Source organism: Phalangium opilio, unplaced genomic scaffold (genome assembly GCF_054372755.1).
Source record: "Phalangium opilio isolate 3A_F unplaced genomic scaffold, DU_Popi_V2 ptg000019l_1, whole genome shotgun sequence".
Taxonomy (NCBI): Eukaryota; Metazoa; Arthropoda; class Arachnida; order Opiliones; family Phalangiidae; genus Phalangium; species Phalangium opilio.
Window position 1 is genome coordinate 6,315,300 of NW_028324152.1, and position 11,512 is coordinate 6,326,811.

An 11,512-nucleotide genomic window follows, 5' to 3' on the forward strand; every position below is an offset into this window, starting at 1 on the left:
CCAATAGATATGAAAAAAGCAAAGATATTTTCTTTATGTTATTGTTTTAAAAAGATGAAGGTTAATTTGTCTCACTTAAATTAAATTCGAATTATTAAATAGCATTCTCGGCAACGGCCATTTCACGCTGAGAAAACCGGTTCTCGTCCGATCACCGAAGTTAAGCAGCGTCGAGCGCCGTCAGTACTTGGGACTACTGCGTGCCGTGGGCTTTTTCCTTTTTGTTTCCTCTTATAAATTCCACCAGATATGAAAAAAGCAAACATATCTTCTTTTTGTTATTGTTTTATATAGATGAAGGTTAATTAAATTCAAATTATTAACTAGCACTCTCGGCAACGGCCATATCACGCTGAATACACCGTTTCTCGTCCGATCACCGAAGTTAAGCAGCGTCGAGCGCAGTCAGTACTTCGGAGGGAGACCACTTAGGAACACTGCGTGCCGTTAGCTTTTTCACTTTTTTTGTCTTTTAAATTCCAATAGATATGAAAAAAAGCAAAGATATTTTCTTTTTGTTATTGTTTTAAAAAGATGGTTAATTTGTCTCACTTAAATTAAATTCGAATTATTAACTAGCGCTCTCGGCAACGGCCATTTCACGCTGAGAACACCGGTTCTCGTCCGATCACCGAAGTTAAGCAGCGTCGAGCGCAGTCTGTATTTGGGAGGGAGACCACTTAGGAACACTGCGTGCCGTTGGCTTTTTCACTTTTTTTTCCTCTTTTAAATTCCAATAGATATGAAAAAAGCAAACATATTTTCTTTTTGTTATTGTTTTAAAAAGATGAAGGTTAATTTGTCTCACTTAATTTAAATTCGAATTATTAACTAGCACTCTCGGCAACGGCCAAATCACGCTGAAAACACCGGTTCTCGTCCGATCACCGAAGTTAAGCAGCGTCGAGCGCAGTCAGTACTTGGGAACACTGCGTGCCGTTGGCTTTTTCCTTTTTGTTTCCTCTATTAAATTCCACCAGATATGAAAAAACCAAACATATCTTCTTTTTGTTATTGTTTTATAAATATGAAGGTTAATTAAATTAAAAATTCAATGGTCGTCAGGTATTGTGGAAAAACTTTGGCACACAACACCGCTCCCGGGTGGGCTCGAACCACCAACCTATTGGTTAACAGCCGAACGCGCTAACCCTTGAGCCACGGAAGCTCAGAAATTAAGTGGTTGTCACGTATTGTGGAAAAGTTTTGACTTTTTACGCTACATCTGAGACCCAACAACACCACTTCCGGGTGGGCTCGAACTACCAGCCTCTGGGCTAACAGCCGAACGCGCTAACCATTGCGCCACGGAAGCCCAAAAATTAAATGGTCGTCAGGTATTGTGGAAAAACTTTGGCTTTTTACATTTGAGACTTCAAAACACGGCTCCCAGGTGGGCTCGAACCACCAACCTTTTGGTTAACATCCGAACGCGCTAACCTTCGAGAAAAGGAAGCTCAGAAATGCAATGTTCGTCAGGTATTGTGGAAAAACTCTGACTTTTTACGTCACATCTGAGACTTCACAACACCGCTCCCGGATGGGCTCGAACCACCAACCTTTTGAATAACAGCTGAACGCGCTAACCATTGCGCCACGGAAGCCCAAAAATTAAATGTTCGTCAGTTATTTTTAAAAAACTCTGAACTTTACGTTACATCTAAGACCTCACAACACCGCTCTCGGGTGGGCTCGAACCACCAACCTTTCGGATAACAGCCGAACGCGCTAACCATTGCGCCACGGAAGCCCAAAAATTAAATGTTCGTCAGGTATTGTGGAAAAACTTTGACTTTTTACGTCACATCTGAGACCTCACAACACCGCTCACGGATGGGCTCGAACCACCAACCTTTTGGTTAACATCCGAACGCGCTAACCATGGAGCCAAGGAAGCTCTGAAATGAAATGGTCGTCAGGTATTGTGGAAAAACATCGACTTTTTACGTCACATCTGAGACCTTGCAACACCGCTCCCGGATGGGCTCGAACCACAAACCTTTTGAATAACAGCTGAACGCGCAAACCATTGCAACACGGAAGCTCAAAAATTAAATGTTCGTCAGTTATTGTGGAAAAACTCAGAATTTTACGTTACATCTAAGACCTCAAAACACTGTTCCCGGATGGGCTCGAACCACCAACCTTTCGGTTAACAGCCGACGGCGCTAACCATTGCGCAACGGAAGCCCAAAAATTAAATGGTCGTCAGGTATTGTGGAAAAACTTTCGACTTTTACGTTACATGTGAGATCATACAACACCGCTCTCGGGTGGGCTCGAACCACCAACCTTTCGGTTAACAGCCGAACGCGCTAACCATTGCGCCACGGAAGCCCAAATATTAAGTGTTCGTCAGGTATTGTGGAAAAACTTTCACTTTTTACGTCACATCTGAGACCTCACAACACCGCTCACGGATGGGCTCGAACCACCAACCTTTCGGTTAACAGCCGAACGCGCTAACCATTGCGCCACGGAAGCCCAAAAATTAAACGGTCGTCAGGTATTGTGGAAAAACTTTGGCTTTTTACGTTACATTTGAGATCCCACAACACCGCTCCCGGGTGGGCTCGAACCACCAACCTTTCGGATAACAGCCGAACGCGTTAACCATTGCGCCACGGAAGCCCAAAAATTAAATGTTCGTCAGGTATTGTGGAAAAACTTTGACTTTTTACGTCACATCTGAGACCTCACAACACCGCTCAAGGATGGGCTCGAACCACCAACCTTTCGGTTAACATCCGAACGCGCTAACCATGGAGCCAAGGAAGCTCTGAAATGAAATGGTCGTCAGGTATTGTGGAAAAACATCGACTTTTTACGTCACATCTGAGACCTTGCAACACCGCTCCCAGATGGGCTCGAACCACAAACCTTTTGAATAACAGCTGAACGCGCAAACCATTGCAACACGGAAGCTCAAAAATTAAATGTTAGTCAGTTATTGTGGAAAAACTCAGAATTTTACGTTACATCTAAGACCTCAAAACACTGTTCCCGGATGGGCTCGAACCACCAACCTTTCGGTTAACAGCCGAACTAGCTAACCATGGAGCCAAGAAAGCTCAGAAATGAAATGGTCGTCAGGTATTGTGGAAAAACTTTGACTTTATACGTCACATCTGAGACCTTGCAACACCACTCCCGGATGGGCTCGAACCACAAACCTTTTGAATAGCAGCTGAACGCGCTAACCATTGCGCCACAGAAGCTCAAAAATTTAATGTTCGTCAGTTATTTTTAAAAAACTCTGAACTTTACGTTACATCTAAGACCTCACAACACCGCTCTCGGGTGGGCTCGAACCACCAACCTTTCGGATAACAGCCGAACGCGCTAACCATTGCGCCACGGAAGCCCAAAAATTAAATGTTCGTCAGGTATTGTGGAAAAACTTTGACTTTTTACGTCACATCTGAGACCTCACAACACCGCTCACGGATGGGCTCGAACCACCAACCTTTTGGTTAACATCCGAACGCGCTAACCATGGAGCCAAGGAAGCTCTGAAATGAAATGGTCGTCAGGTATTGTGGAAAAACATCGACTTTTTACGTCACATCTGAGACCTTGCAACACCGCTCCCGGATGGGCTCGAACCACAAACCTTTTGAATAACAGCTGAACGCGCAAACCATTGCAACACGGAAGCTCAAAAATTAAATGTTCGTCAGTTATTGTGGAAAAACTCAGAATTTTACGTTACATCTAAGACCTCAAAACACTGTTCCCGGCTGGGCTCGAACCACCAACCTTTCGGTTAACAGCCGACGGCGCTAACCATTGCGCAACGGAAGCCCAAAAATTAAATGGTCGTCAGGTATTGTGGAAAAACTTTCGACTTTTACGTTACATGTGAGATCATACAACACCGCTCTCGGGTGGGCTCGAACCACCAACCTTTCGGTTAACAGCCGAACGCGCTAACCATTGCGCCACGGAAGCCCAAATATTAAGTGTTCGTCAGGTATTGTGGAAAAACTTTCACTTTTTACGTCACATCTGAGACCTCACAACACCGCTCACGGATGGGCTCGAACCACCAACCTTTCGGTTAACAGCCGAACGCGCTAACCATTGCGCCACGGAAGCCCAAAAATTAAACGGTCGTCAGGTATTGTGGAAAAACTTTGGCTTTTTACGTTACATTTGAGATCCCACAACACCGCTCCCGGGTGGGGTCGAACCACCAACCTTTCGGATAACAGCCGAACGCGTTAACCATTGCGCCACGGAAGCCCAAAAATTAAATGTTCGTCAGGTATTGTGGAAAAACTTTGACTTTTTACGTCACATCTGAGACCTCACAACACCGCTCAAGGATGGGCTCGAACCACCAACCTTTCGGTTAACATCCGAACGCGCTAACCATGGAGCCAAGGAAGCTCTGAAATGAAATGGTCGTCAGGTATTGTGGAAAAACATCGACTTTTTACGTCACATCTGAGACCTTGCAACACCGCTCCCAGATGGGCTCGAACCACAAACCTTTTGAATAACAGCTGAACGCGCAAACCATTGCAACACGGAAGCTCAAAAATTAAATGTTCGTCAGTTATTGTGGAAAAACTCAGAATTTTACGTTACATCTAAGACCTCAAAACACTGTTCCCGGATGGGCTCGAACCACCAACCTTTCGGTTAACAGCCGAACTAGCTAACCATGGAGCCAAGAAAGCTCAGAAATGAAATGGTCGTCAGGTATTGTGGAAAAACTTTGACTTTATACGTCACATCTGAGACCTTGCAACACCACTCCCGGATGGGCTCGAACCACAAACCTTTTGAATAGCAGCTGAACGCGCTAACCATTGCGCCACAGAAGCTCAAAAATTTAATGTTCGTCAGTTATTGTGGAAAAACTCTGAATTTTAGGTTACATATAAGACCTCAAAACACCGCTCCCGGATGGGGTCGAACCACCAACCTTTCGGTTAACAGCCGACGGCGCTAACCATTGCGCAACGGAAGCCCAAAGATTAAATGTTCTTCAGGTATTGTGGAAAAACTCTGAATTTTACGTTACTGTAACATGTAAGACCTCACAACACCGCTCCCGGATGGGCTCGAACCACCAACCTTCCGGTTAACAGCCGACGGCGCTAACCATTGCGAAACGGCAGCCCAAAGATTAAATGTTCGTCTGGTATTGTGGAAAAACTTTGGATTTTTACGTTACATTTGAGATCTCACAACACCGCTCCCGGGTGGGCTCGATCCACCAACCTTTCCGTTAACAGCCGAACGCGCTAACCATTGCGCCACGGAAGCCCAGAAATTAAATGGTCGTCAGGTATTGTGGAAAAACTTTGGCTTTTTACGTTACATTTGAGTCTTCTCAACACCGCTCCTTGGTGGGCTCGAACCACCAAACTTTTTGTTAACATCCGAACGAGCTAACCATCGAGCCAAGAAAGCTCAGAAATGAAATGGTCGTCTGGTATTGTGGAAAAATTTGACTTTTTACGTCACATCTGAGACCTCACAACACCGCTCCCGAATGGGCTCGAACCACCAACCTTTCGGTTAACAGCCGAACGCGCTAACCATTGCGGCACGGAAGCCCAAAAATTAAATGGTCGTCAGGTATTGTGGAAAAACTTTGGCATTTTACATTACATTTGCGATCCCACATCACCGCTCCCAGGTGGGCTCGAACCACCAACCTATTGGTTAACAGCCGAACGCGCTAACCATTGCGCCACGGAAGCTCAGAAATTAAATGGTTGTCACGTTATGTGGAAAAGTTTTGACTTTTTACGCTACTTCTGAGACCCCACAACACCACTTCCGGGTGGGCTCGAACCACCAGCCTCTCGGTTAACAGCCGAACGCGCTAACCATTGCGCCACGGAAGCCCAAAAATCAAATGGTCGTCAGGTATTTTGGAAAAACTTTGGCTTTTTACGTTACATTTGAGACTTCACAACACCGCTCCCGGGTGGGCTCGAACCACCAAACTTTTGGTTAACAGCCGAACGCGCTAACCATTGCGCCACGGAAGCCCAAGATTAAATGGTCGTCAGTTATTGTGGAAAAACTCTTGTTGGAACTGAACTGAACTGAACAGTTATCTTCGCTATAATCACATGATAAAGAAAAAGAACCTTTGCACCTAACCCGAGTTTAGGATTAGACTGAATTAGTGATAATGCATCACTCACTCTCTCTCTCGATCGGTTCTCTACCAGTGAGTCTCCCTCAGGATGTGCCTCTCGTGTGTAACGCTAAGTAGACCTAGTATTGTAGTAGGACGTATTCAACTATTTGTAATTATAACCAGTATGTAATAACAGTAAGAGTGCTTTACCGTAATGAAGAACGATGACTAACTTAACATAAACAGATTAATAATAAACTAATATGGTTTTATATAATCCGGCGTCATTCTTGAATATTAATTTAACATGGTAGCAGAGCGTGGTTCGCGGTATTTAACGGTATTCAACAAATATTTAACGTGATTAATGGTAATGACGCGGTAATAAACGCGGACGGAGTCAACGTATATAGCCGAGGCTTAACGACGAACGGGGCAGTCAAAATCAGTGCGGTAATCCGGTACAACGTGGAAGTTAGGGTTAGAAAACCCAGACCAAGTGTGTCAACTAATCGAGGAATGGAACTGTCTTGGACAAGTTAAAACATGCTCACAACAAGCAACCAAGGAAGAGCGACTTAAGAAACAAGAAGCCATACAACAGAGGACAAGAACAGTACAAACAACGGCGGTGAGTTACACATAACAAGAAGAAACCCAAGACTGAACAGTACGCGATAATATTTATAAGTATAATAGTAATGGTGATCTTTGTACACAGAAAAAACGATGTTTAGATTCTAAACGTTTTCCTAAACGGGAAAATGCAACGCCTTTTTAAACACGAGCCCAGCCTATACGCGTTTAGTTCTGAAATTTTTATTTTTCAAACGCGTATAGTTTGAAAATGTTTACGTTTCAAACGCGTATAGTTTGAAAATGTTTACGTTTCAAACGCGCATAGATTGAAAAAGTATCTGTTTCAAACGCGTTTAGATTTAAAACGTTTATGTTTGAAACGCGTTTAGATTGAAAACGTTTATGTTTCAAACGCGTTTGTTTTGAAAACGCTTAGGTCTCAAACGCGTTTAGGTTGAGAACGTTTATGTTTCAAACGCGTTTAGATTGAAAACGATTATGTTTCAAACGCGTTTAGATTGAAAACGATTATGTTTCAAACGCGTTTAGATTGAAAACGATTATGTTTCAAACGCGTTTAGATTGAAAACGTTTATGTTTGAAACTCGTTTAGAATGAAAACGTTTATGTTTGAAACGCGTTTAGATCGAAAACTTTTATGTTTCTAACGCATTAAGATTGAAAACGTTTATGTTTGAAACGCGTTAAGATTGAAAACGTTTATGTTTGAAACGCGTTAAGATTGAAAACGTTTATGTTTCAAACGCGTTAAGATTGAAAACGTTTATGTTTCAAACACGTTGAGATTGAAAACGTTTATATTTCAAACGCGTTCAGATTGAAAACGTTTATGTCTAACCCGCATGTAGTTTTCCAACGTTAATGTACAGATGTGGTATAGCTTAAGTAATATATAAACAACTATTTCAAATTATAATATAAAAATTATTCTTGGAATATCAAAATAAAACGGATCTTTATAGCTACAAAACTACCAAAGGCATCGAAATTGCGAAAAATAAATCTGTATATTACTTTTAAATTATGAAAAAAGAAAATATTAAGGTTTTGTAGGATTTCTTTACACGAGGCGAACTGCTAACGCGTTGCACTAGTGTAACAAGTTCTAAAAACCAAAATATTACCTCTCCGAGTCAAGAGGAGGACTACTACTACAAACTTATTAACCTAGATATAGAATTATTTCTCTTTTTTGAAGTAAAAATTTACGAATTTTTAAACCAGTATTCCGAGCATAGCGAATATACAGTAAAGCAGACGACATTTACATCCAATAATGATACGTCTTGGACACATTTAATAAGTAAATGGGAAAAAACAGGAAATGAAGTGTATAGATTTTGTAGAGATATAACCTTTATGTCTTTGAAGACGCCCAACTGTCTACGCCTCAACTGTTAACCCTATATTCTTATAGCTACATTCACAACTGGTTAGCAATATAAACACTACAGTCTCGTTTATCTACGATTTTCTTAGTTTGCCAACATGAGTGTTAACGTTAAATATCACCAAAGCTGACTTGTGGTTGGACGCACTGAAAGTCAATACGCACCATAATAAGAATGAAAACTTCTAAGCTATAACCCAATAACGATTAGCCCTTCCACTGATCTAATTGCCACCATGATGCATTCCGTAGCTAATACCCGTTTACCATTTGGCCAATATGATCTTTTCTTCTATTATTAAATCTAAACCTGATTATTTAAACGTGTAAATAACTTTCGACTCACTCTGAACCGTTAATGTCCCTTCATTACAGACACGAAAATAAAACCCACAGTTTAGTTCACCTTAAGTCTCAATTATATACTCTTTGGTTCACTAAGCCTATTGCGGATAATATTTGATTTACCCGATTGAGTCCAGGCCTAAGCTTCCTTCTTGAAATATTTAGATCAAGGATTATTCTATATACAGATGTAGTATAGCTTAAGGAATATATAAACAGCAATTTCAAATAATAATATTAAAAATATCCTTGGAATATCAAAATGAAACAGAGCTTTAAAGCTAGAAAAGTACTAAATGCATCGTAGTTACGAAAAATATTTCCACATATTCACTTTATATTATGGAAAAAGTGAATATTAAGGTTCTGTAGGATTTCTTTACACATTAAAGCAAAGCGAACTGCTAAAGCAGCGCGCTAGTGTAACAACGGACCGACACACACAGACAAGAACATAGACTGCTTTTTAACTCCTTCCGTATTAATTTTGAATTGAGAAACCAAATTATCTTAAATATTAAAATAAATATATAATTAATATTTGATATTTTATTCGTTAGTTGTTCGCCTTATTGAGCTTTACATCGTTTTAAAAAAGAACAATTAAACATTCTTGAAAGACTTGACTAATATTGACGTTTGAAATGAAGCATACGCCTGTTGCTTCGCCTTACTCAAATAGGTAGTATATAAAGGATTCGAAACGCAGCTGTAGATAAGAACATCGTAGTTGCGTGAACCTTTGGAGGAAGACCCCGCCATTGGAAGGCTAGACGTTTCTCGTAACCCTTGCCGATCACCGCGCACAAATACAAGTACCCTGGTAATGGTAAATCAGTCAACGTGGTTGTCCCCTAGCAAAAACATTGAACTGACCGGTCCCAGGTGCCTAGAAAGGCTTAAAAAAGTGTAAACATATTCTATACACTCATTTGCAAGTTTAGAATCATCTTGATTTTTAATAGAAAATCCCATTTTGATGTTTTTACGTTGGTACGCCAAGATAACAAATAATATATTTTGATCGGTTATATGTACTAAACCTCTGATCTAAACTTACAGTTCACAACAAAAATGGTTACTGAAACATTTTTGAAGGCAATTTTAGCGTGAGTCAAACCGTTTAATGAGCAACAATTTCTAAAATTAGAATTCATAACTCAAAATTAAACCCAGTTATAAACCAAACTAATATAAAAATAAAATTTTATTTATTTACTAAATATGGGCGAAGTTCTAATATGGCTTTTTTGTGAGTAAATTCTGACTTTAGACGTGTCAAGCACCAGCGAATGAATGTACCCCATTCCCAAATTTCTGAACCTTGGCCTCTCGGCATGAGAAGGGGTTAAAACCGATTCAACAAATAAAATATTAATTATTCTTCCTCAGATGCTCGAGTTAACTACATGACGTCAATATGTTTATATCCTTTACACCTAGAGTAGGTTTTGAACACGTTTAAACCCTGGCGTTTCGGTTTATGTCCACTTTACGATAAGTTTAGATTTTAAACGTGTTTTTAAAGGCTTTCAATGCGCTGTTGTGTTTAGTTTTTATATGTTTAGCTATTACACCCATTGGTACTAGTTGGTGTTTAGTTTTCGTACGTCAAATCTAGGGGCTTAGATTTTCAACATGTTTAAATCAAATGGATGTGCTCAAAACCTAAACGTTGTTTTTTCTGTGTATGAACTGGTGAACATTTAATGGAACTTTTTTAACCATAATTTAATAATACTAATAAGACCATTAAGTAAGCTAGTAAACAGAAATAAGCCAATCTTAAAACCATTTGAGTATTATATGACATGATAAACTGGCCAATTAAGTAAAGTAGAGAATACAATGGCCGATTACGTAGAGACTAACAACGCGGGCAATGCTCTATCATTTCGAAAATTAAATGATTGCAATTATGAGACCTGGAAGCGCGATATGCGAATGGCATTATTAGACTATGGTTTATGGGGATTCCTGGATGGAAAAGAAAAAGAACCAGATGCAACAGCTTCAGAAGACGCGAAAACAGCATATCTTAGAAGATCGCAGAAAGCGTTATCAAAATTATCATTAGCGTGTGATGACCCCCACAAGAGTACTATAGAGAAGTGCGATACAGCAAAGGAAGCGTGGGATATTTTAGCAGGAATATATGAACCCAAATCAAAAGCGCGTATGGCAGACTTACGATCAGAATTTATAAGCTGTCGATATAAGGGTGGCTCAATGGCAACACACTTAGCAAGTTTAATAGTGATAGCAGATAATTTGAAAGCAGCGGGTTTACAAATATCGGACATGGAAATAGCCTTCCAAATGTTACATAAACTACCAGAAGCCTATAGGCAAATCAAGACTTTAGCGTATCATTGGCCTGATAAAGATTTTACTCCGAAGAACGTGAAACAGTTGCTAATATCAGAATATGATAGACAAAGGAGAGAAGATTGTGAAGATGATTATGAACAAGCCGGTTATTCATCTCACTTGCAACAAAGAGGTAGAGTTAGGACCCCGAATAACTTTAATCAGCCTAGGCCCAATAGAAAAGGTCATTATGCAAGAGATTGTTGGTCAAATAAAACAAATAAACAGAAACATAAGCAGTCAAGCGACAATGAAAGTAGACGAGCTCATTTCGCATCAGCCTTACTAGCGATAAAGGATAAAGAAGCCTGGATATTTGACACAGGAGCTTCGCATCATTTTTGCCATAAGAGGGAATGGTTCTCAAACTATAAACCAATAGAATCATCAGTAGAAATAGCTGAAGGTGGACCTAAAGCTATAGGCATAGGGAATGTCGCATTATCAATTAGAAATGGACAGGAAATAATTGATTTGATAGATGTCATACATGTACCAGGGTATAATAGAAATTTATTATCAGTGAGAAAATTCGATATGAATGGATACAAGACTATCGTGGAAAATGGAAAAGCAAAGGTATACGATGAGAAGAGGAAATTCTTCCTGAGCGCCAGGTTAACGGAGGAGAATTTATACGTCGCAGACGTCAAAGTACATATTGATGAACCAGAACAAGATAGTAAGCAGCACATAAGCAC

General features: G+C 40.4%; 3 pseudogenes; all 3 read left to right on the plus strand.

Annotated features, from left to right (window-relative positions):
• Nucleotides 1-334: 334 nt before the first annotated feature.
• LOC149700981 (5S ribosomal RNA) lies at nt 335-453 on the plus strand (annotated as a pseudogene).
• A 133-nt stretch (nt 454-586) lies between these two features.
• LOC149700982 (5S ribosomal RNA) lies at nt 587-705 on the plus strand (annotated as a pseudogene).
• A 137-nt stretch (nt 706-842) lies between these two features.
• On the plus strand, nt 843-945 carry LOC149700983 (5S ribosomal RNA; annotated as a pseudogene).
• Nucleotides 946-11,512: the final 10,567 nt, after the last annotated feature.